Genomic DNA, 26,346 nt, shown 5'->3' with positions numbered 1-26,346 from the left:
CTTCCCATTTGTGGGTTAAGGGAGAGACAAGGGGAGAAGCCACACCCAGCCTCCCAACAACCCCAGTCCCCAAGAAAGGGGAACATCCACTGGATATCAACCTACAGTCCCAATATGGCACATGCTCCAAGGGTTCTGCCCAGGTGGATGTGGTAGTTCTGAAATGCTGTTGATCTCACCAATCTATGGATGAGGGAACCCTTTCATTGGCTGACACAATCGACCTTAGAATCTCCATTTGCCCAGATATTTGCTGTCATCATTTGTCTGGGGTAGCTGTCCATGTATTTGGTTCTCCATTCTCTGCTATGGTACCAGATGTCCTCTGCAGGCCCTAATGGACTACCATATCCTCTGTGTGCACCATGGCCTGCCATCCAGCACTCCATCCTTTACACTGAGGACCAGTTTTCACAGGTAGACCCACGGACCCCGGGCCATGCAACCCAGGCTCTGCTGGACCCCCAACCCTGGAGTTTATAGACCCATTGTGCGAGTAGGCTCAAGAACTTGGGTCAGGCGACCTGAGCCTGGCTGGACCGCCCACCTCGGGCTCATGGACCTGGCACCCCCACACAGGCGGGCCCAAGGACCTGGGCCAGGTGACCCAAGCCCCACCAGACTCTCCCACCCCCTGTGGCTCATGAATGCAGCACCCACCTCACAGGTGGGGTGAGGGTCCTGGGCCAGATGACTCAGGCTCAGCCAGATCTCCTGCCTGGGGTTCACGGACCCAACACTCACCATGCAGGCAAGCCCAGGGCCCAGGATCAGGTGAGTCAGACCCTTCTGGACCCCCTGCCACTGGGGCTCATGGGCTCAGCACCCATGCTGGCTATCACAAGTACCAGTGGGTGCTGGAGTCTAGCCTTGTCTGGTGCTCCCCAGACTAAGTCTAACACCCATGCCGAGGGAGACTGCAGCCATCCAGTGCTGCAGTGTCCCCATTCCAGCTCTCACGTTCACCAGTGGGAATTCCAATCTAGCTGGGGCATCCCCTTAGCTCCCCAACCAGGCCTATTCTCAGGCATAGCTCTTGTGCATGCCAAAGGAGATTGCTGTTACACATGGACGAGCCCACATAATCTCCCGCAGATTCCATCCCAAACCTGATTCACTCACATGTTTGTTCCATGGCTCAGCCTCACATTATCCGTGTCCTGTTCTGACACTCACTGGTGGGTTCCATGATCTAGCCCTGTGAGTACAGTGGCCTTGTCCACGAAGTCCCTCAGAAGTCATTTCTCACACAGACATGGATCCTCAAGTCCCTGCTCACCCCTACCTGTGTCATCCCCCAGATTCCCTGTAACCCCAAATTCCCAGAGAGCACTGCTGGGCAACCCAAGGGCTTTGCCCACCACCACTGACACTATGCGGCCCAAGTTGCCCAGCCACAGCTATGACACTGGAGGAGCAAAAATCCTAAGTCCCCAACCCAGATCAGCTCGAGATCTGCCTACAACATGGTGGTGGTGGGCAGAGTTAAAATCCTCAGCCTCAAGCCCACACCAGCCTGAGTGGCCCCGGCCTCAGCCACACTGCTATTACGACTTTCAATATAGCATCAAACCAAGCATAGGGCACTTGCAAAGTCCAGAGTGCCTCACTGGTCACCACTCAGAAGGCTAGTGGAGTCCACAGTTCAGCATCTCTGGAACATGGCTGGAAAAAACCTGATTTTTGCAGAATGTCAGGTTCAGCTAGTGTCTGGGGATCAGCTTTTTTTGTTTTGTTTTGTTTTTAAGATTTGTTTATTTGGGCCTGGTGGCATGTCCTAGTGGCTAAAGTCCTTGCCTTGAATGTGCCAGGATCCCATATGAGCTCTGGTTCTAATTCCAGCAGCCCCACTTCCCATCCAGTTTCCTGCTTGTGGCCTGGGAAAGCAGTCGAGATGGCCCAAAGCCTTGGGACCCTGCACCCACGTGGGAGACCCGGAGGAGGTTCCTGGCTCCTGGCTTCGGATTGGCACAGCACCGGCCATTGAGGTCACTTGGGGAAGTGAATCATTGGATAGAAAATCTTCCTGTCTCTCCTCCTCTCTGTATATCTGACTTTGTAATAAAAACAAATATATCTTTAAAAAAAAGATTTGTTTATTTGTATTAGAAAGGCAAATTTACAGGGAAAAGGAGAGACAGAGAGACAGGCCTTCCATCTTCCCAAGAGCTCACTTCCCAAGTGGCCACAACAGCTGGAGCTGAGCTGATCCAAAGCCAGGAGCCAGGAGCTTTGTCCGGGTCTCCCATTTGGGTGCAGGGTCCCAAGACTTTGGGCCACCCTCTTCTGCTTTCCCAGCTACAGACAGGGAACTTGATGGGAAGCGGAGCAACCGGGACATGAACTGGCATCCATATAGTACGCTTGCACTTACAGACAGAGTCAGTTGAGATTCTATGCTGGTCCTGCTTTTCACTTTTGAGAGTGGCTAGTTCAGTCACCAGCTACCTGGAGTCCAGGGCTCTCCCACTGATGCCTTCCAGGGTTGGCATGGGCAGGAAGCTGGAATGGAGTATGGTCTGACACCCCATCCCTTTGACATGGGTAAGGGTGTCTTAACTTGTGGGGCCCAATGCCTGCCACTTGCATGTTTCATTGTTAGAAATGCCACTTGATTTTTTCCAGAGTATACTTTACTTTGCAGTTCTTAAGGGCTTGGCAGAGGACAGGGTCAGCACCTGCCAGTCTAAATTTAGGTCTAACTCTAGGTAGCTTCACCAGTAGCAATATCGTGGGGGGCACACAGGCATGGTAGACTCTGGCTGGACAATGGCCCTGGGCACTGCAGCCTCCTCTATGCTTTGACTGGGGAGTTCCTCAATGGCGTTGGCCCTGGGCACATGTCAAGTGCAGTCAGTGCAGTGAACATGCCAGATGTGATCTCATAAACATGTTGGTTCATCTTGGAAGGGAGGACTTAAGAGCTGAGAATCCACATTGTTTTTTTTTTTTCCCCACTCTATTTCTTCCTTATTTTTAAATTTTGGTTCAGGGGCCCGGTGCGGTGGCCTAGCAGCTAAAGTCCTCACCTTGAATGCGCCAGGAACCCATATGGGCACCAGTTCTAATCCCGGGAGCCCCATTTCCCATCCAGCTCCCTGCTTGTGGACTGGGAAAGCAGTCGAGGACGGCCCAAAGTCTTGGGAAACCTGCACCTGCATGGGAGACCTGGAAGAAGTTCCTGGATCCTGGCTTTGGATCAGCACAGCACCGGTCATTGTGGTCACTTGGGGAGTGAATCATCAGACAGAAGATCTTCCTCTCTCTCTCTCCTCTCTCTATATCTGACTTTGCAATAAAACTAAAAAGTAAATCTTAAAAAAATATATTGGTTCATTATGAATTTTTCAAATGATTTTTCCCCTTGTATATGTGTTTCCTTTTAAAATGATTTTTTTACAGTGACCACAGACCCTGACGCACATGGGAAATACGGAAGGGCATTTATTACTGTAGCAGAAGCAAGAGACCAGAGCAAACTGGATGACTGCCCCAGCCAAACAACAACAGCAAAAATCTGGGTGAATGGAGACTTGAGGCTGATTTTAGACTCCCCATAAAATTGTTCTTAAAAAAAAAAAAGATTTATTTTTAATGGAAAGCTAGATATAGAGACAGGAGGAGAGACAGAGAGGAAGATTTTTTTTGTCTGCTGATTCACTCCCCAAGTGGCCGGAGCTCAGCCGATCTGAAGCCAGGCACCTCCTCCAGGTCTCCCACGCAGGTGCAGGGTCCCAAGGCTTTGGACCATCATCTATTGCTTTCCCAGGCCACAGGCAGGGAGCTGGATGGGAAGTAGGGTCGCCAGGATCAGTACAGGCCCCCCCCATGAGATCCTGGCACATGCAAGGCAAGGACTTTAGCGACTAGACTATCATTCTGGACCCCATAAAATTGTTCTTGAAAGATTTATTTATTTTTATTTGAAAAGTAGGTCATTCCTACATGGCCGCAGCAGCCAAGTCTGGGCCAAGATAAAGCCAGAAACCAGGAATTCCATCCTCGCCTCCCCTTACTGGGACCCGTGTACTTGGGCCGTCCATCAGATCTGCTGCCTTTCCGGGCATTTAGCAGGATGCTGAATGAGAAAAAGAGAAGGCGGGACTTGAACTGGCGTTCCAACGGAGGACATCCCTGACTACAATCCTGGTGCCTAGTGCGGGCATGTCAAGGCTGAGAGTTGTTTTGCTAGAGCTCTCTTTGCTTATGAAGTTCCTCCAAAGCGACAGCGAGCGCCAAAGCACGTCGCAGAGACGGCGTGCTGAGAAGCTGCTTCGCTCGCTCGCGTGTCTCAGTTGGCAGCGACTGGCAGCTCCAGGTTGCTCTGTTTCCTCCACAGCAAATGTCTCACAGTTCTCTCTGCTTTTATGTCTATAAATTGTCACTCCACCAAATTGCAATCCCAAGGTCTCGGGAACTTATTCTAAGTCACTGGATGAAAGAGTTCTTGCTGAATGACTCTAAGAACCTGGTCCTACCATCTAAGGTTGGCTGCACATTAGTAAGCTATTTCCAGGGTAACTAACCTCTTTATGGGTTTTACATTTTGGCACAATAAATAAATGTTCTTTTTTTTTTTTTGGCTCACAGTTTTCTGCATGTGGATGATTGCTTAAGCAGCCAGTAAGGGTAACAGATGCTGTCTCGAATTTTTTCTTAATAAAGCTGACAGACTTTTAATTAACAGGTGTTTCTTCATTACTTATGAGACAACTTTTTTTCTGCATTCATTTTCACCCTTACTTTCTGTTTTGAAGTATTTGTTACTTCCTAACACACTCTTTTTACTCTAGTTTTTAAGATTTTATTTGTTATACTTAAAAGAATTAGAGAGAGGGGCCCGACGTGGTGGCCTAGGCTAAAGTCCTTGCCTTGAACACGCTGGGATCCCATACGGGTTCCAGTTGTAATCCCGGCAGCTTCACTTCCCATCCAGCTCCCTGCTTGTGGCCTGGGAAAGCAGTGGAGGACGGCCCAAAACCTTGAGAGCCTGCACCTGCATGGGAGATCTGGAGGAGGTTCCTGGCAGCTGGCTTTGGACCACTGCAGCTCCGGCCATTGTGGTCATTTGGGGAGTGAATCAATGGACAGAAGATCTTCCTCTCTATCTCTCCTCCTTTCTAAACATCTGATTTTGCAATAAAAATAATCAATCTGAAAAAAAAATTAAAGGGAAAACAACTCAGTTTTGAAAAATGAGACAAACACATGAATTGATACATCACAGAAGAAAATGCAAGGCCAGGCACTGTGGTGCAGTGGATTCAGTCACTTTGCAGTGTTGGCACCCCATAACAACATCGGTTTGAGTTCTGGCTGCTTAGCATGCCCCACCCCACCGCCCGCCTCGATTCATCTTCTTGCTTTTTTTTTTTTTATTACAAAGTCAGATATAAGAAAGGAGGAGAGAAAGAGAGGAAGATCTTCCATCTGATTATTCACTCCCCAAGTGACCGCAATATCTGGTGTTGTGCCGATCTGAAGCCAGGAGGCAGGAACTTCTTCCAGGTCTCCTATGCGGGTGCAGGTTTCCAAAGTTTTGGGCCATCCTTAACTGCTTTTCCAGGCCACAAGCAGGGAGCTGGATGGGAAGTGGAGCTGCCAGGATTAGAACCGGCGCCCATATGGGATCCTGGGCGTGCATTCAAGGTGAGGACTTTAGCCACTTGGCCACGCTGCCGGGCCCCATCTTCTTGCTAATATGCCTGAGAAAGCAGTAGGAGATGGCTCAGTGTTCGGGTCCCTGCCACTCATGTAAGAGAGCCGGGTGGAGCTGCGGGTCATTGTCACTGGGACCAGCGGGGTGAACCAGCAGATGGAAGCTCTCTGTGCCATTCAAAGGAAACTAAGAAGAGTGGGGACTACACACGAAAACCTCAACGTCAGTAGGAAAAGGCAAATCCACATCGCAGCTGAAAGCGAAGCAAACAAAGCAAATCTGGCCATAGCAAGTGTTGCAGAGGACGCGGTCTGACTTGGAACGTCACGTCCTGCTGTTCACAGTGTCAATTTGCACAACCGTGTTGGGAAAGCAACTTGGCAATTTCTCATAAAGTTAAACATAAACTTCTATGACCCAGTCCTTTGGCTCTAGGTATTTACCCAAAAGAAACAAAAAACACCCTCAAAGAGTGTTACACAAACGTTCATAGCTAATCGACTTAGGTGGTTTTTATCAACTGCAATAGAAGTCATATATTCATGCCCAAATGAATGCTCATTAAACATTCTGTCATTTGCTGTATCACTTTTCATACGGAAGGAAGGCTATGTGACAGATAACATTGCTATCACCTTCCTTGGCAGCCCCGTCCGCCTCCCCTGCCCATTTTAAACCCGCACCGCTGACAGCTCTATTGTCTGCGTGAGGATATCCAAGCCGAGCGAGGAGCGAGGCAAGGGCCATCGCTGGAGAGTGGGTTATCAGCAGAAAAGCGAGCACGCCAGCTTCTCTACCAGGCCTAAGCCACCTGCTCATGGCTGAGGGGCCGCCGCCATCATCTCTGTCATTAGAAAGGTGTTGAGGCTGCCCTTTCTCCTGTTGTAAACATGACTACAACCGGGCCCGGCGCGGTGGCCCAAGTGGTTAAAGGTCCTCGCCTTGCACGCCCGGGATCCCATATGGGCGCCGGTTCTAATCCCGGCAGCCCCGCTTCCCTTCCAGCTCCCTGCCTGTGGCCTGGGAAAGCAGTCGAGGACAGCCCAAAGCTTTGGGAACCTGCACCCGCGTGGGAGACCCAGAAGAGGCTCCTGGCTTCGGATCGGCATAGTATCGGCCCGTTGCGCTCACTTGGGGAGTGAATCATCGGACGGAAGATCTTCCTCTCTGTCTCTCCTCTCTGTATATCCGCCTTTCTAATGAAAAAATAATAAAAATAAATCTTTAAAAAAAAACATGACTACAACCTAGACACAATTGGGAATTTAGTGTATTTTGATGCCCGCGTGTTTAAAAAATGAACTGATGGCGAACTTTGAAATCTAAAACGTAAGTGGTCTTAAACCACATAGTTCATCAGTGCCTAGTCTAATTGTAATTCAGATGCAATAGAGATCTTAAGGTATTTCCCTCTAGTTTTGTCACATAGTTTACAAGACAATTTTTTTTTTAAGACAACTGTTTTCAAAACAGCTAAGACCACTGAATTCCGATGACCTGGCTGGCTCTATTTAACTTTCTTAGCTCTTGGCTTGCATCTGGCCTAGGCCTGGCTGTAGCCACCATTAGGGGAGTAAACCAACGGACCCTAGATCTCTCTGTCTCTGGCTTTCAGATTAATAAATAAAAAATGTTGAAAAAAACTCTGTATGTGTCTGAGACAATCACAGTATCTGACTGACACTGTTGCGTTCATATGGGGTGCTGGCACTTGGAGGTGGAGGATTAGCCAGCTGAGCAATCATGCCAACCCCATTTTTGTGGCCAACTATTTTCTATATTGCCTAGATTTTTCCCTTAGTTCTAATGTTTGTTTTAAAGGCAGATAGATGGGCCTGGCGCGGTAGTCTGGTGCCTAAGTCTTTACCTTGCAAGCACCAGGATCCCATATTGGTGTTGGTTTGTGTCCTGGCTGCTCTATTTCCTATCCAGCGCCCTGGGAAAACAGCAAAGGATGGCTCAAGGCCTTTGGACCCTGCACCAGTGTGGGAGACCCGGGAGAAACTCCTGGCTCTTGGCTTCGGATCAGCTCAGCACCGGCTGTTGTGGCTAGTTGGGGAGTGAACCAGTAAACAGATCGTCTTCTCTGCTTCTACTTCTCTCTGTAAATCTGCCTTTCCGATCAAAATAAATAAGTCTTCAAAAAAAAAATTTCTGTAAAGGCAGATACGATATTCAACCAGAAAAAGGGTGATTGGGCTGGTGTTAAGAAATTTATAATAATGAAGGTGTTAATTTCTCCTTGTAGGACTTCAAAGGGGAAAGGACTACTTAGTTTGGTTTTCATTAGAAGGTTAATTCGTCTTTTTTTTTTTTCTTCTTAAGAATAGCAATTGTCTTGATTAGTGAACTAATCAAGAAAATAATTTCCCTCATCAGAGGGAAACTCTAGGGCAAACTCAAGTTTAAGTTCAAGATCTCAATGAAGGCTAGTGTCCGTTTCCTCCCTTTAGAATCTGAAAACTACCACTTCATATGCGTGTAGTTTTAGACACATTCTCAGTTGGCTGTCACCTCACGCCTCTCAGCGGAAGTCAGTTCAGGCTGGCCCTGAGATCAAATCCGGTGTGTCAGGAGATGAGCAGCTGATTGTAACATCACTGAGGCCCTGACTGCATCATGCATGCTGCCCACAGTATGATGTGCCCTCCTGGTCAACGACAGCCGACAGCCACTGACACAACCACGTGTGACCAGCCGCGCGGCTCAGGGCTCTGTTAGGTCACTGCTGACTGGCATGAGGGGCGGTTAGGGGTGGAAGGAAATTTTGGTGCTGCAGAAGATGAAGGACCCCACCCTGCAATGACAAAGCGTGCCATCACAAGCATGGAGAGGACAGAGGGGCTCAAGACCCACAGATGACACGGGAGGAAACGTCATTTTATCCAATTGAGTTTTGGGGCACCTGATCAGAAGACAGTCTAGAAACGTTAGTAACTGGCCTACCTGCAGGGAGGGCGGTCTGGGAAAACTGCTTTGGAAGGTTTAACGATGACAGGCAGGTAAGGAGTGAAGGGTGACTCCGGGAGGAGGGAGTGCCGGCAGGTGCAGGGCGAGCACTTGGAGGAGAGCACGCAGCCCAAGAGCGTTAGGAGCGACAGCAGCAAGCTGGCATGCAGGCAAAAGGACGGCGAACAGGTGTACAACCCTGCGCGGGGGGGCATCCTTGAGGTTGTCTTTCATAATGGGCTGTCCTGGAGCGCAGCTTCCTGACATAAGGTCCTGTATTTTTCAAATCAATCATTTGGTAAATGATTTCTTTCTGAATCATTCTGTGGAAAGAGATACAAGAAAGCGCTTGAGGTTTTAGAAGAATCTTTCTTCATTTTTCTTTTTTTTCCTTGTGACTTTGTCATCTTCAGCTGATCCTTTAGCGAGCCCCAGACTCTCCAGCCAGCCTGTCCTTTATGACTTGCATAATGGGCTGTTTGCAATCCCTGAATGGCAGCCTTGTTGACAACTGTCTTTTGTGATTTTAATTCAAAACAAAACAAAACAAAACAAAAACTTGGTGCCTTTATCTGGAAACATAGAAGTCATCATTGCTATGACGTTTAGGAATGATGGCAATGTTTAAAAAAGGCAATTTATCTTTTCTGGGTAAATTACCCCTTGAAATAACTAAGTTGCTCTACATTTTCTTTATATTTAGCTAAGAGGGTCTTAGCTCAGTTTCAAAGACCATCTTATTGGTCTTTGCCATCTAATTGGCTCTAGTTGGCTCTTTGCCATTCTGGAAACCTCCACCACATTTTGAAATTTACCTGGGCAGGTTTCTAGTTCTCCAGAGAGAACAACCCACATGCTTCTCTTTCTTCTAAAATAAGGACAGAACATCCTATTCATTCTTGGTTTCTAAGAGTTCAATTTGAAAGTTACTTGTCGAAAAATCTCATTCCGGGTAAGTGGGCACAATGAACGCTTACGGAGCTTCTTTCTGCATTAAAACCATTTTTAAAGTGTTCTGAACGACACGTGTATATTCCGGATTATACGAACGAAGGGCAGTCATATTTCTTTTTAGGAGTAATAGGGCACAATTCGTAACACGCTTAAGAACGTTACTAAACGCTTTCGCTGTCACTTTAGTCTAATGCTTTCGATTTTAGCTGACACAGAAGATCCAGCCGAAGTTTTCTACACTTTTGACTTCTCCCCAAGGTGTGTAGCCAGTAACCACGGAAGACCGGGAAAAGCGTCCGTGACCGCAGGAGGTGTGGGGTGGTGCCTGCTCCTCAGTTCCAGACTCCCTTCCTCTGAGGTGGGCATTACCATTCGGGCGCTCGCGGACGCGCGTGGGGCGCTCGTCCTCGGTCTCTCGACGTCCTGTTGTGTTTTCGTCGAATAACCTTGGCAAAACTACAACTCCCGGCATGCATCCGAGGGCCAGCTTCCGGTTTGGGCCAGCGCGGCGGCGCGTGGAGTGCGGCCTTATTGGCTCGCGCCTCCTCGTGCGATTTGCGTCACGGCGACGTGCGGTCGCGGGGGCGGAGGGACGCGGCGGTAGCGGCGGCGGCGGCGGCGGCGGCGGCGGCAGCGCGAACTCGGTCCTGACGGGGCTTCGCGGCGGCAGTGGCGGCGGCGGCTCCTCGGGCTGCACCCCTCGCTCCTCCGCGCTCCCCTCCTTCGCCGTCCCCTCGGCGCTGGTTCCGGAGGAGTCGGACGGTGCGGCGAGGCGGCCACAGGCTGTGTGGGTGAGGGTCCCTGGAGTGGGAGTGCGGGGTCGGGGCAGTTGCAGGGGTTCCGGGGCTGTCGGGGGGCCGGGGTCCTCGGCACGGTCCGGGGCGACCCTGCAGGTCGGACCTGCTGGCCGGCGCGGCGGCGTGGACGGGCCCGGGTCTCCCTCTCCCCGCGTCGGTGTCCCGGGTCACTTCTAGGAATGTTCTTCGGCGGGCCGGCCCTGGAAGGTTGTGCTAAGTTCCTCGCTGTTTTTTACAGTGACCGGGGGCCGGGGGTGGGAAGGTCTTTTGCTCCTCGGCTTCTGTCACTTTACCTCGGCGGTAACAGGGTTATGAGTTTGTTTTTATTTATGTTTTTTTGGGGGGGGGGGCTGTTGGGGGATGGGGTGGGGTGGGGGAATGTCAGAGAGAGAGAGAGTTTGGATTGTAAATAGATGCTTTCCATTCCTCCCCTCCCGGTTTCTGATTCTGACCTTGATGCCTTCGTTGACAACTTCAGGAACAGGATCCGGTGACCGTGAACTTCAATAGAAATATTTTAAGACGTCCAGTTGGGGTTCTGTAGGGCACGGTGATAGCATGGGAGCTTGTTGGGTTTTTTCTTTTTCTTTTTTTTTTTTCTTCTAGAATGCTCTTTTCATTTTGTTGATTTGTTTGAAAATTTCAGCTTTCTATTATTGTCACCCTTATATATATGTGTGTTTTCCTATACCAGACCTGCCCCTCCGCGCCATGTCAAACAAAAACAAATCACTTAAGACGTTTAAAATGACCTCATCACAACACTTCTCCCAACGAAGTGTTGTCAGTCTGTTCTACCCACAGCCAACTTTGTTAGGGTCTGCGTGGGGAAGATGGTAAGCCTTGCCGACTGGGTCTTGTCACACACTTGCCTTTGCGTCTCTGCCACTCTCTCCAACAGTAAGAGGAATTCTTAGATATTCTTTTCTTCTTTGTTTGAGTTGGGTCTGCTTCTTCAGCCCCCCACGGTAGCACGGTAGCGAGGCGTGGGCCAGGGAAGGCCGGGAGCCTCATCGTCTCCCACAAGGATGTGGGCAGCAGGGGCTCATGCACTCGGGCCTCCCACCATCCAGTGCTTGCCCAGGCACCTTCCCCCGGGGAGCTGGGTGGGCAGCGGAGTGCCCCGTGCCTCACGGGCAGTGGCTGACCATCTGTGTCACTCCAGTCCTTCCTTCCAAGTCAGTTGTCTGTGAGCGTCTGGGAAGGTATTGCATCAATAAGTTGAGACCTCCACATGGGTGGTGGCAGGTGGAATGTTAAATTGGGAAGACTTTTCAAAGTAAATGTGAAAGGTGTGACTTCCGTTAGCTTCCACGCGGAACTGCCGGCTCAGCGGTCTGCTTCTCTGTGCGTCGGGCTGCTTGGTGGCACATGTCCTCTCCCAGCTGCGACAGTGGGGATGATAGAGCTGGAGGCAGAGGGGGCTTGTCTAGTCCTAGGCTCGTTGCGTAGATGCGTAAACGAAGGAGAATGCTCTGTTAACACTATCATCCCATCTGGTACACTTTTGTGCAGTTCCCAGCTTTACGCCCGAGGCAACCGTAGGCCAGATCGGCCTTTGCCTGTGTCTGTAGGTTTCTGTTGGGACGTGGGTAGGTACAGCAGCTGTTCGAGTGTTGTCTGAACACCTGGACACCAGAGGTTGCCCTGCGGTACAACGAGAAAAGGGGGGTGTTGTGATGTGACCCTGTGGCTTGTGGAACCCAGAATACTCGCTGTTTGGTCCTTAATAGGAAAAAATTTGCTAACCTCCACTTCATGAAAAAGGGATCCATGTTAAGTGGAGAAAATTAAGTCAGAAAAATGTGAAAGAGATAGTAAAAAACATCTGGGGTTATATTATGCATTTTTGATTTTTCTTACAGAATGTTGGTGGGCTTTTTGTTTGTCTTTGGTAAATGAGTTAATATTGCAATCTTATTTTTAATTTTTTTCAAGATTTTTTAATTTTTATTGGAAAGTCAGATAAACAGAGAGACGGAGAGGAAGATCTTCCATCTGCTGATACACTCCCCAAGTGGCCGCAACAGCTGGAGCTTCGCTGATCTGAAATCAGGAGCCTGGAGCCTCTTCCAGGTCTCCCACTTGCAGGGTCCCAAGGCTTTGGGCCGTCCTTGACTGCTTTATCAGGCCACAGCTGGATGGAAAGTGGGGCTACTGGGATTAGAACTGGCGCCCATGTGGGATCCTGTAAGGCATGTGTAAATCGAGGACTTCAGCTGCTAGGCTAGTGTATGGGGTCCTATTTTTAATTTTTATTTATTTTAAATTAAAAAGGATTCATTTTATTTGAAAGAGTGACAGCAAGGGAAAGCTCTTTTGCTGGTTCACTTCCCAGTTCCCTGAAAGGCTGGGGCTGGGTTGGGCTGAAGCGAAGAGTCCTGAGCTTCGTCCTGGTCTTCCATACGAGTGGCCGGGGACAGAGCACTGAGCCATCGCCTGCTGCCTCCTGCACGCGTGAGCAGGAAGCCGGAGTGGAAGTGCTGTAGCCAGGACTTGAACCTGCGTCCCCGTATGGAATTGCACGGCCTGTAGAATGAGGCTTGCCTCTGCCATCTGCTTCTTCAGATGGCAGTTTAGATGAAGTTCTAACTTCTTCAGATGAAGTTTAGAGGGTTTTCACTTGGTGGTGGATGCTTTTGAACTTCTGCCCTTAAGATCTCAATAGAGACGGTTTGGTGATTCGAGTTTTCCTCCATCAGTCAAGATTTAAAAAGAAAGTTCAGGAATGGTAGATGCTTGAAGATGATATGAGAATGGGTGGTGTTTATTGAGCACCTACTGGGGAGTCCGAGTTCCCTACTGAGGCGGCTGCAGTAACTGACCCTGCGGTGGCTCCTCGTGCCATTACATAAGGCCCTGTTTCCAGAGGAGGAAAGATCATCAGCTGGGTTTCAGAAGCCAGTCAGTTTGGTTTCAGAAGCCAGTGTGTGTGTGTGTTTTTTTAAGCAAAACAAAACAAACACTGTGTTACAGAACCTGCCCTTATCCCCGCTGTGCAGTTTAGACAGTCCAGAAGTATGTAGTGTGAAAATTCTTCCGGCTCTTCCTGCTAGTTTAATTCTTTGTGGAATAGTAGGTCTTTCTCTTTGATGCATCCATACAAGCATTTGCTTTCAAATCTCTGCAGAGTAGGATTTAAAAAAACTTGAGAAAGTTTTGGTTAACAGAAGTTTGAACTGTTCAGGAAGTGCCCATAACGAGCACGTGTCTCATTACCAACATCTTGCAACTGATGTTACAAGATATTACATCTGATGAACCAATGAACCCGTATCAATATTAATTAATTACTAATTAGTCTAGTTTACAATAGGGCTTTTTGTGTGGTACAGGTTTTCTTTTTCTTTTTTTTTTTTTTTTTTTTTTAGTGGCTCAAAGTAGTGTGCTTGTAATTTTCAAAACAAAGTACTTCTGGACCTCTTAATGTAATCATACTAAATTGATTGATTTTCACATTGATGACAAATTGATGTTCTTGGGACAGAAAACTTGCTTGCAGGTTCTTTTTCCTCTGTTCCCTGTTAAGCGCGTGGGGGCTGGCATTAGAGGGCAGCCGTGATGGCGGTGTGGCTTCAAGTCCTGGTTGCTTCCGACCCGTCTTCCCGCTGCTGTGCTTGGCGGGATGCAGCTCCTGATTTCTGCCTTCAGCTTGGCCTGGACCTGGCCCTTGACTGTTTCGGGGAGCAAACAAGCAGGTGGAAGATCTCTTTTTCTCTCTTCTTGTGTTTCAAATGCACGAATGAATGGACAAATAAATAAAACATAAACACATAAATACACATCTGTGGATATTAATGTACATGAATACATAAATCTTTTTTTTTTTCAAGATTTATTTTTATTGAAAGGCGAATTTACAGAGAGAAAGATCTTCCATCCACTGTGTCACTCTCCAAGTGGCCACAACGGGCAGGGCTGAGCTGTTCCGAAGTCAGGAGCCAGGAGCTTTTTCTCGGTTTTCCACGCAATTGCAGGGTCCAAGTCTTTGGGCCTCGCTCGACTGCTTTCCCAGACCACAAGCAGGGAGCTGGATAGGATCCGGTGCCCATATGGGATCCCGGTGCGTTCAAGGGGAGGACTTTAGCCACCGGGCTCCTGCACTGGGCCCTTGAATACATAAATCTTAACAAGAAGTATACCAGGTACTTTCTGAAGGAATGCTTATTTTTTGACCTATCATTCTGATTACCATGTCAGTGTAAAGTTGCATTTTTATTTCAGGACAGTGGGCCCGTTTGGTTTTGCTGGTAAATTCTTTCTGGCTGTCTTTCCAGCTATTGTGATTGTTCATGTTGCCTTAATGGACTTTGGCTTTTGTGTGACGGCTGCTTGGAAAAATAGTTCCCTGCTATTCCAATATAGTTTCTCTTTGGGACTTTCCCTAGGGGTAGAACTTAATTTTTTCCTTAGGCTGTGCAGGTATTTTTAGAGGTCTTCCCGCAGCTTTGACTTTTTGCCTCTGCGTGGGCTAGCTGTTGAGCTTACTGGAGATTTCTTGCTGTTGATTAGAAGGAGTGGCACATGCCAGCTCACTGTGGGCATCCTCCTCCGTGAGACTGGTAAAATGACCCATCTTTATCACATCCAGCATTCTCTTCCTCTTTCTCAGCTTTGAGAGTTTCTGTTCCTGGAATGTAATCATTGTTTAACACTTCTCTATTCTTACATTCTTGATTTTATCAAGGCCTGTGTCATCTTTCCATGGAATTTCTTCTTGCGTATCTGAAGATTTGGAAGAACTGAGTGAAGTTTCTAGCAAGGCGATCGTGTTGTTCCCTTGTGTGTGTTGTCACGGGTCAGGTTTTAGTGGGCTTTCCCACAGGCTGGCGTGTGACAGCGGGGGGCCCCACCGTGAGCACGGCTGAAGGAGCCTGGCCGGACTCCGGGATCGGCTGCTTCTGTCTGGAGCACTGGGATTCTTGTGAGTGTCTTTGATCTGCTGTAGAAGTTAGAGCTTGCGAGATGGGGTTTGTGCCTGTCCTTTTCTCCGCCGAGGCTCCTGACAGCCCTCGAGCTGCTCTGGGAGCTTGTGCAAAACCGTGCAGGTCACGAATCACACGGACACCTGAAAGGACGAGAGCCTCTGGGTGTTTTCTTTTTTTGTTTCTTATGTACTTCCATGACCTTTGCAACCTTTCCTTGCGTTTCGGAGTCTTTCTTCCTTGTTGTGTACTGCACTAGTAGGTCTCTTGCTGTTGGGTGGTACCCTCAGAATCGGAGTTACCATCCTGCCTTTCATTTTACTTACCAAGAACATCTAGGCAGCACCCGGCAGCTCGCTCACCTCCGGAGGGCACGGAGGACCATGCTGGCATCACTTCCTTTTCATGGGTTCAGCCGTTACAGCCACACATTTTGGCTGTAGTGGTGGTGTTCTTTCTCTTTTTTCTCCTTTCCTCTCCTGTTCCCTCCTGCCTGCCTTCCTTTTCCTCTTTCTTCCTTTCTCTCTTTTTCTTCCTTTCTATCTTTCTCTTTCTAAAGGTTTTTTTCTTAAAAGACAGAGTTACAGAGGGTGCGGAGAAACCAGAGAACTTCCATTTGCTGGTTCACCCGCAGCAGGGCCAGGCGGAAGCCAGGAGCTTCGTCTGGGTCTCCCGTGTGGGTGCAGGCGCCCACGTACTTGAGCCATCTGCCGTTGCTTTCCCAAGTCCATTCACGTGGTGCCGGGGGGAATGTGGAAGCTCGGGCTTGAAGCAGCATATCACAGGCAGTGGGTTAATGTGCTGTGCTCTGCCGTCTTCTAACGTGGTCTGTGTGGGATTCTGCGATACTTTCTCTACTGTATTACCACCAGCACTGTGAGCACGGTGGTCTCGTGCACTTGTTACAGTAGCATGGAAGGCCAGAGCCCTGGGAAACTGGATGGATTGATAGGAGTCTTATTAATTAGTGAGATCAAAGTTTGTGAAATTTTGTAAGAGCTAGATTTAAAAAAAAAAATTTTTACTTGTGTTTACTTGGAAGTTAGAGTTACAGAGAGAGACAGACAGATACTGAGACACTCACTCCACCTGCTGGTTCAGTTCCCAAATAGCTGCACCTGTTAGAGCTGAGCTGGTCCAAAGCTGGAAGCCAAGAGCTTCTTCCAGGCTCCCACGTGGGTGCTGGGACCTAAGGCCTTGGGCCATCCCCACTGCTTTCTCAGGCGGTAAGAAAGGAGCTGGATCAGAAGTGGAGCAGCTGGGCCACATATGGAGTATGGGCACGGCAGGTGGAGGATTAGCCTGATATGCCACTGTGTTGAATTATATTGTTATGTAAACTCTGATGTAGGTCTGTTGGCCCTCTTTTTTAGATTCTCTGACTGCTATTGGTTGCTATGCAGCTATTTTTAAATTTCTCCTGGACTTGTTGGGTCCATAGTAAACACTTCTCAGAAAAACTGCACCACTGCCTGGCTTGGTGTGTGACTGGGCTTGTAAAAGTGAGCAGAAATAGCAGTTGGAAGCTTGGCATGTGGTGCCATCTTGGCTGATAGTCATATGTTTTTAAAAATTAATACTCGTGGATCGTTTTTATGTCAATAAATCTGCATCTTATTTTCAACAGCTCTTCAGTGTTTTATTGAGTGGCATTTATTTATATGCTGTGATGTAGTGCCCTGTTGTATATTTAAGCTGTGCAAGTGTGAGTTGGCCCTATGCAGTTTGTACGGTTGGTGGATGCTAGTTCCTATTTACAGTAATTAATAATGCTGGGTTGAAGGAGACTGTTTTGGTGGATATTACCAGATTGCCATCTAGAAAGATCACAGTAATATAAACTTTAACCAGATGTGTAGGAAAGGCGTGATTTTCTCTTGTCACTGTCAACTTAAAAACCTGAGTTGGTTCATGTTCTTTGGGTGCTTACTGTTGACTAAAGGACTTTAGCTTTCCTAAAAATAAGCTTTTCAAAATTTTTGAAAATATAAGCTTGCAAAACTGTAGTGTAAAATTGTCATCTTGGTATATTTTCTGTTAGTACATTAGAAATCAGAATTTGTGGGGCCAGCACCAGTATCCCATATGGACATTGCTTGGAGTCCTGGCTGCTCCACTTCCAGTCCAGCTCCCTGCTAATGGTCAGCAGAAGCAGCGGAGGATGGCAAATACCCTTGGGCTGCTGCACCCACATGGTGACCTGGAAGAAGCTTCTGGCTGCTAGCTTCAAATGGGCCCAGCACTCTTGGAATTGAACCAGTTAATGGAGAATCGCTTTCTTTCTGTCTCTCTGTAATTTCCTTTCAAATTAAAAAAATCTGTAAAAGAAAACAGAATTTATAAGTTGAGCAATTGATTAAATAAGGGATTTGCTTGGAATTTTCTGGACCAGAAGAACCATGTGTTAGGAAGGGATGTATACAGGCCAAAGGCACCAATGTTTAGAGACCAGGGTTGTGGCAGAATCAGTTCAGCCACCCCACTGTGATGCTGGTATCCCAGCTGAGTGCTGCTCTACTTCTAATGCAGCTCCCTTTTTATGTGCCTGCGGAGGTAATGGGAGAAGCCCAAGTCCTTGGGCTTCTGTTCCCCTGTGGGAGGACCCAGATGGAGTTCCAGATTCCAGGCTTCAGCCTTGCCCAGCCACTGCTATTGCACCTGCTGATGCACCCATCTGGGGAGTGAGCCAGTGAATGGAGATTGAGCTCTCTCTAACCCTGCCTTTAAAATAAACCAAGAAATTTCACATAGCTTGGTTTAATTTAGTTTTTTTTTTTTTTAATTGGAAAGGCAGATATACAGAGAGGAGGAGAGACACAGGGTAAGATTGTTCATCCGATGGCTCACTCCCCAAGCAGCTGCAACGGCCAAGCTGAGCAGATCTGAAACCAGGAACCCGGAGCCTCTTGTAGGTGCAGGGTTCTAATGCTTTGGAGTTCTGTAATTAATTTTGGTCATCCAGATTTTTCTTCTGGATGCATTTGTTAGTTAGCATTGGCGTCCTGAAATTTTAGTTTAGTGAATGTGTTTACATAGTTATATTTATATAACCATTTGTTTGGTCAGGGAGGAGGTGATATGAGATCCATTATGAAAAAACTTTAAGCATTGAAAAGGAGGTTTGCTTTTTATTTTCTCTCATTTTATCCTGTTTTGTTCCAGAAAGAATTTCTGGTAACTTAAAGTATTAAGAAGCATAATGAAATGTATATAAAGAGGAGAAATCAATAAAAGGACAAGAACATATTCTGTTCCCAAGTGGTGTCATCATTCAGTGACAAGAATAAAAATAGAATTTCAGCTTGCTTGGGGGAAGTAAAGGTGAAAATATGGTAAAGTACATAGCACTAAAGTGAAAACAAGACCAGGTTTTCAGTAATCTTTTCTCTGAAGAGGTGGAGAACTATTTTTTTGTTGTTGTTTAAAGATTTATTTTTATTTGAAAGTCGGAGTTCTGTTCTCTGGCTCACTCCCCAAATGGCCACAACAGCTGAAGCTGAGCCGTCCAGGCCAAGAGCCTGGAGCGTCCTGTGGGCTTCCCCGGTGGGTGCAGGGCTCCAGAGCTCCAGGGACTTGAGCCACCCTCCCTTGCTTTCTCAGGCAGAAAGCAGAGATCTGGATCCAAAGTGGAGCAGCCAAGTCTCCAACCAGAGTCCTCACGGAGTGCCGGCACTGTGAGTGGAGGCTTAGCTTACAACACTGTGGTGCCAGCCCCAAGGAATGCTTTAAAACGGGATTACAGAAAAATTGCTTGTCGTTAGGTCCTAGATTTTTAACAGAGGTTAAGCATTATTGTGCGGAGTGTGGGTGTTGGTTTGTGTCTAGGCTGTGTTTTCTTTTGTGCTAATTTTTAAAGTATGTTTTTTAATATTTCAAACATAGGAGACTGTTGAGCATGATACCATTAACCTCCGTATGTCTGTGGCACAGCTAAGCATGTTTCCATGTTGATTGTTTCTTAATGAAAAAAAGAAAACCTGTTGGGAGTGACACCATATAGGCACAAATGGGCATGTATAGGCCCGTATAGGTGCTGGTTTGAGTCCCTGCTGCTCTACTTCCAACCCAGTTTTCTGATAATGTGTGTGGAAAGAAAAAGCAACAGAAGTTGACCCAGGTGCTGGGCCCCTGCCCATCCACGGGAAACCTGGAGAAAGCTCCTGGCTTCCAACCAGCTCTGCTCTGGCCATTACAGCCCCTTGGGGACCGATGATCTTTCTGACACTCTGTAACGCTGTCTTTCAAGTAAATAAACTTTAAAAAAAAAAAAAGTATAGTTGAAGTACCTTCTTTGATTGTTTCCCTTTTTTGAAGAGGTGGACAGTTATCCTGATCATTTCTAGTGCCTGTTCCAATCACTGGGTAGGTATACATTCATAAATAAGCCGTAGGGCTGCTTTGTGTATTTCCACCTTCCACTGCCGGCTCGCAGGGTCCGCAGTCAGGAGCCAGAGACCCGAAACCAGTCCTAGTACTTCCATACGCAGTGCAGGCGTCTTCATTGCTAGGCAGTACGCGCTCTCCACTGACTGTGTTGGATGTGTTCATATTGCTCTCAAATGTGTGTCACTAGCATATTATGAAAAACATACTTATTTGGAAGGCAGAGTGAAGAGTAGTCGGGTTGTGGGAAACCGAGAGACACACTCGTGTCTCCTGTGGGTGGGCTGTGGACCAAAGCACTTGAGCCGTCATTTGCTGCTTCCCGTGGACACCAGCTGAGAGTTGGGTTGGAAGTAGAGCAGCTGGCACTCAAATTTGTGCCCTGATAATGGGGTCCTTGGGTCACTGGTTGTGGTTTTTCCTGCTAACCTGCAGTGATAGTCCCTGAGGGCACGTGGGCCATCCTTTGTTGCTTTTCCAGGTCAGAAGCAAGCAGGTAGCTGGACTGGAAAAGGAATAGTCAGGACTTGAACCTGCATCTTGTCAAAACACAGTGGCAACCCTGTATATGATTTATTTTCTTTTTTTTTTAAATTAAAAAAATATGTTTTCTTTTATTGGAAAAGCAGATATACAGAGAGGAGGAGAGACAGAGAGGAAGATCTTCCGTCCGAAGGTTCACTCCCCCAGCGACCTCAGTGGCCGAAGCTGAGTCAATCTGAAGCCAGGAACCAGGAGCCTCTTCCAGGTCTCCCACATGGGTGCAGGGCCCCAAGGCTTTGGGCCGTCCTCAACTGCTTTCCCGGGCCACAGGCAGGGAGCAGGATGGGAAGTGGGGCCGATGGGGAGTGAGCCATAGATGGTAGGGTTCTCTCTCTCTCACCTTGCTGCAGTGTATTAAGTCACTGCTCGGAGTGCTTGTGTCTGGTTGAGTGATAGTTGTTCTGCATTTCCAGTGCAGCCTCCTGCCAGTGTGCTTGCAAGACGGCACGGTGGCCCACGTACTTGGGTTCCTGCCGCCTGCATGGCTGGCTTAGGTTGAATCCAGGCTCCTGGCTTTGTGCTAGCCCAGCCCCAGTCATTGGGGATGTTTTAGGAGTGAACCAATGGATAAAAGATTTTTCTCTATTGAATTCTCTCTTACTTGGCCTTTCAAATAAGTAAATATTAAGAAAAAAGAACTGACACAGAATACATTTGTCCTTACATGTCCTCTTTTGAACACATTGATTGTGACAGTTTTCACTCAGTGAAGTGTACTCTTTAGATGCACAGTGCTGTGTATTTTAATAAATGTTCCATTGCTGGAGAATTTACAAGGGCTAATGTAGACTTAAAACCAGTCAGATGGCAGAGTAGCAGCCTTAGCAAGTAATTACTGTCATGTTTTCATTATTTTGGAAATATTTCCAGAAGGGTTCTCACTGAGTATTTTCCTATGGGTACAGTAGGAGATGAGCAGTGTGGTAAGATTTCACTGCGTTTTTGCCTAGTTCTTTTTCCTGTGATGATCAGATTTGCTTCGTTTCTTGTCAGAAAAGGTGGTCAGTGGAGTAGGACAAGGTACTAGAACAGGTTTTTTGTGGCTTAATTAAAGATTGATCTGTTTCATGCTAGAAAAAAGTATAAATAATTCAGAGTCTTAATATCTTCAGCATAATTGTTTAAAAATGACTGATTTTAAATATATTTTTGTGCTTAATTGCACCTAAGATTTCATGAACATTAAGGCTTGAAAATGTCTTAAAAACTGTAGGTACTGGGCCCGGCGTTGTAGCCTAGTCGCTAAAGTCCTCACCTGGCATGTGCCAGCATCCCATATGGGAATAGGTTCTAATCCTGGTGGTCCCGCCCCCATTTAGCTCCCTGCTTGTGGCCTGGGAAAGCAGTCCAGGACGGCCTAAAGCCTTGGGACCCTGCGTTCACATGGGAGACCCAGAAGAGGCTCCTGGCTTCGGATTGGCTCAGCTTGGGCCATTGAGGCTGCATGGAGGATGGGGGAATTAGTAGATGGAAGATCTTCCTCTCTGTATTATCTAACTTTCCAAAATAAAAATAAATCTTTTTTTAAAAAAATCTAGGTACTGCTACTTCATAGTTGTCAACCAAGCCTTAAGTAACATGTTGATAACTTTTCACATTTCACAAATTTTTTCCAGTTGCTATTTTGTTTCATACGTATGTATTGCTTAGAAATGTTCTTTGGGGACATCTCCCATTTTCATCAGCTTGTTATTGAAGTGTGAGTAATCATTTTTTATTTACTTATTTGGCAGGTATGGATTGAAAGCTCCTGTTGAATGGAGTATAGGTGTAAAAGCAGATGATGGCTGTGTTCAGGAGCTCGTCATCTCATGGGGCAAGATCCAGTAAAGACAGACAAGTGCTGTAATAGACATGAAGAGGTGATGGAGGGAGACTTGATTGAGCTGGTGTGGTCAGAGAAGGGGACCTTTCAGTCAAGGTCGTCTTCGTGACGGGAAGGGTCAGGGGATGAGCTTTTGGAGTGTTTGAGGAACAAGGTTGGTTAAAAAAAAATCAAAGATAGTCAGGATCTGAGTCACTGGAGACTTTGTAAGCCCGAGTTAGGAGGGGTTCCAGGTGTAAAAGATAACCAGTGAAGGCCTGGAAGCAGCAGGGTAACCTTAACCCCCCGGCCCCCACCCTTTTGGAGAAGCCTGTTTAAAAGGTGAGGCAGTCGGGCCCGGCGCGGTGGCGCAAGTGGTTAAGGTCCTCGCCTAGCACGCCCGGGATCCCATATGGGCGCCGGTTCTAATCCCGGCAGCCCCGCTTCCCTTCCAGCTCCCTGCCTGTGGCCCGGGAAAGCAGTCGAGGACGGCCCAAGGCTTTGGGACCCTGCACCTGCGTGGGAGACCCGGAAGAGGCTCCTGGCTTCGGATCGGCATAGTATCAGCCCGTTGCGCTCACTTGGGGAGTGAATCATCGGATGGAAGATCTTCCTCTCTGTCTCTCCTCTCTGTATATCCGCCTTTCCAATGAGAAAATAATAAAAATAAATCTTTAAAAAAATAAAAGGTGAGGCAGTCTAGACACGTGTGGGCTGTATGCAGGGATAGAACAGGCAGGAAGGGGAAGGTAGAAAGAGATGTTTCTACTTCCATCTTGTGTCATGGGCAAGAGAGCGAGCCCCTCCCTGTGGCCTGGCTTCCTGTGGGCCTGGGAAGGGTGTGGTTACATGCCGTCCCCCCAAGAGCACATGCCAGGGAAGGAGTCCTTGGCTGACAGGATGAAGGATGAAGAATGTACCTTTCGGAAAGGATAACTGTCACGGGGCAGGGTGGGAGTAGATGTCGAAGGTGGAACCCAGGAGACTGGCTGTTGTAGTTGGATAGATGCGAATCGGTGATGACTTGTGTCAGAGAATGTGAGAAATTGGGTTTATTTGGGGTGTTTTGAAGACTGGATCAGTAGAATTTGATAATTCAAAGACAAATCCTAGGATTTGAGGAATGGGAAGATGACTGGGGGCTTGCTGGAATGGCTGAGACTGAGAGGAGCACCTGCTTGCTGTGTAACCTGTAGTCTGTTAACTTGGAGTGCCACTTGGACGCCTGTATGGCGACTAGATGCTTGGTACAGGTTAAAGAAGTACTCTGGAATTCAGTTGAGAGGTTAGGATCAGAGTTAAATAAATACACCTGCTGGCTTGGGAGATAATGATTCCCAGGTGACCTTGGCAAGCGTAGTCTGGGAGTGAAAGCTTGGTTCGAGAGAAGTATGAGAACTGCTCTGTGAAGAAATGGAGAAGTGGTTGGTTATATCCCCAAGTAAGACCTGGATTTCAGCCCGTTTTATTTACTCTAGCTTGGGTGAAGTTATTTAAGTGCACTCTAAGGTTTAAAATACTTAACGTGTCGTGCACAATCCTCCGTGGTACTGAGGTAGATGGGTTTCCTCCTGTGATAGAGAGTTCAGGCAGGTGAAGTGACAGGGTCATGAGAGGTGGAGGGTTGCTGGCATCCACCTGCCAGGCAGCATCATTGAGTGTGGAAGAATCAGTATGGGATGCCAGGTTGGGATTCAGCGGGACGCAAGGATATTGGCACTATAATGTTAAAAGCAAGATGACGAAGGAGTTTGTTTTTCTCTGATCGTTAAGCCAGAGAAGACGAAACGAGCATAGTTTTTGCTACGTGTGTTTAGTTAGTCCAGGTTTGCCCTTCACAGTCTTGAGGAAACGGATAAAAAGTTGTTTCTGAGTTTGTGTAAAGGAATTCTTTTGATCAAAGTTATTTTTAGAAGAATTGGAGCAGTTATGGGCTGGGGGCGTAGTGTGTTCTGCCTGTTCAGAAGCCAAGGCTGGGAAGAATGCTCATTTCCAATCCGACTCGTGCTGGTAATTATAGCATGTGTACATCCCGAATGCCTTTGACGGGACTGACACAGTCAGTAACAATGTCCAGATGTGTGTTGTGAGAGTTTAGGGTAAAACTATTTTTGTGTTCAGCCTGTCCTACTTAGTTCTAAAATAGTTTGATTTCTTGGAACAGAAATGCCTAGTTTGCACTGATTTGCTGAAGTCACTCTCAATGCTTTAGTATCCCCAGGAGCATAAACGAGTGCTAAGTGTTTGTTCTAGGTGCTGCCAGGACTCTTCTGTTTTCCATTCTGTCCAGGACAGTCTGCTCTACATGCTGAGCCTGGGCAAGTTCATTGTCGAGATCTGTGAGTCCGAAAGTGTAGCAGTAACTTCTGGTGCTAGACCGCACTGATCAACTCTTGAACAAGCTCTGGTCTTCCCCGGATCACCTGCCCTTGCGCTGGACCGGTTCTGCAGGAAAAGGGGTGGGGCCTGGAGTGGCCCTCATCAGAGTCACACTGGATGCAGGGCCCGCCTCACCCACAGGGACTGGGCTTCCAAGTAAACTGAAATCACAGCTGTTCCCTGTGCAAAGAGAGTGAAGAAGAGTGAAAAAAAAAAAAAGGTGGTTGAAGCTGTTTACAATGATGGTAGTTCATTTTCATGTGATCTTTTCATAGAGAGTCGAATATGAATCCAAGTTTCTGCTTTAATTTTTGACATTTTAGAATAAAGAAAAACACTGTTGTTTTATACATCTCAGTCCCCTGGAGTTTCCCTGTAGCCAGCTGGATTTCTGGAAGCTTCTCATGAAGCTGGGGGAGTGGGATGCTGCTACAGAGTAGCACTGTGTGCACAGCTTTGTGCTGGGAAGTGGAGTGACTGCTGTGCACCTGTGTAACTGCGCAACCTTTGATTAAAAAAAAGTGCAAGCAGGGAAACCTGTATTTGGACTACTTCAGTTGTTTGCAAATAGAATACTTCTGTTATACCAAAATACCCCCTTAATTTTTCCTAATAAGCACCTCCTCAGCTTTGTATTTATCTAGTTCTCTGATTCACCCCTCCAAATGTCCACAATAGCCAGGGTCCAGGCGGCAGGCAACCCAGGACTTGGCCCATCACTTCCTCCCAGGTGAACGCCTTCAGAAGCAGAACTTGAACTGAAGCGCTTCAGCAAGGATCCTGTGACCCAAAGGCGACCTCAGCTTCTACGCCAAACAGGCCTTAGGGCCTTGGTCAAGTGAGGTCTTATTTGCATTACAGTTTTACTTACATACTCACAACTTTTTAAAAAAATTTAATATTGTTTATGTAGTTGGGAGGGATGCTCACCCATGTGGGCCTTTGATTGGGGTAGGAAGGGTCAGGTATGGAGGAAGGTGGGTGGGACGAATGATTCAGTATTTTTTTTTCTCCTGTGACCACAGGGAGGAGAGGGGGAGAGGGCTGTTCTTGGCTTTAAAACTACATGAGCACCCGCGGAATGGGAGATGGTCATCTGATGAGGCCTTAGGGACCTCGGCGTGGGGAAGAGTATTCTGAGGGTGTTACTTGAGTGGTTTGATAGTTCTGAGAAGTTGTTGGTGTTTTGGCACCAGCGTTGATAAAATCTTCCCAAGATCTGTTGGAACTGCATCTGCAGACCCAGGAACAGGCTGCAAAGCATGTTCAAAACAGGGTACTAAGCCAACAGGGCAAAGGTAACTTCAGTGGAAATTTTAGGGAGGAAGTATGCTATGTGCATAGAAGAGACTTAAATATTCCTATTTAATATCCTTTAAAACATTTTACCACTTACTATCTATTTGGCTTTATTAAACAGCCCTGGCCATCGCAGCCACTTGGGGAGTGAATCAGCAGATGGAAGATCTTCCTCTCTGTATATTTGACTTTCCAATAAAAATTTTTAAAAATCTTATAAAAAGTAATAATGATACATTAATTAACCAGCATTTTGAATTTTTGGTCCTTATTGGTATATGTAAATAGATAATTTAATTTTATCACCTTATAAAAATATATATTTGTGCCCAGTGTGGTAGCCTAGTGGATAAAGTCCTCACCTTAAACATACCAGGATCTTGTATGGGCACCAGTTCGTGTCCCTGTGGCTCTGTGTCTCATCCAGCTCCCTGCTTGTGGCCTGGGACAGCAGTGGAGGACAGCCCAAGGCCTTGGGACCCTGTACCCACATGGGAGAACCGAAAGAGGTTCCTGGCTCCTGGCTTTGGATCAGCTCAGCTCCGGCCGTTGCAGCCGCTTGGGGAGTGAATCAGCAGACAGAAGATCTTCCTCTCTGTTTCTCCTCCTCTCTGTATATCTGCTTTTCCAGTAAAAATAAATAATTCTTTAAAA

The 26,346-nt window shown here is 47.3% G+C and overlaps 1 protein-coding gene across 3 annotated transcripts in view; it reads left to right on the top strand.

The window, feature by feature from the left end:
- Positions 1 to 10,194: 10,194 nt before the first annotated feature.
- ADIPOR2 (adiponectin receptor 2) overlaps positions 10,195 to 26,346 on the top strand; it is a 55,154-nt gene continuing 39,002 nt past the window's right edge. The window contains exons 1-2 of one of the 3 annotated variants that reach the window (XM_040972184.1): positions 10,195 to 10,324; positions 18,097 to 18,105. The gene's annotated coding sequence lies outside the window, so the exon portion shown is untranslated. Of the gene's footprint in view, positions 10,354 to 18,096; positions 18,106 to 26,346 lie in introns of all 3 variants that reach the window. The other 2 variants (XM_040972187.1, XM_040972185.1) reach the window with 2 other exon arrangements.

The sequence above is a fragment of the Ochotona curzoniae genome, unplaced genomic scaffold (genome assembly GCF_017591425.1).
Source record: "Ochotona curzoniae isolate NIBS_2020 unplaced genomic scaffold, NIBS_Ocur_1.0 contig_2235, whole genome shotgun sequence".
Classification (NCBI taxonomy): Eukaryota; Metazoa; Chordata; class Mammalia; order Lagomorpha; family Ochotonidae; genus Ochotona; species Ochotona curzoniae.
The sequence above is the reverse complement of the archived record's forward strand: the minus strand, read 5'-3'. Positions and strand labels throughout refer to the sequence as shown.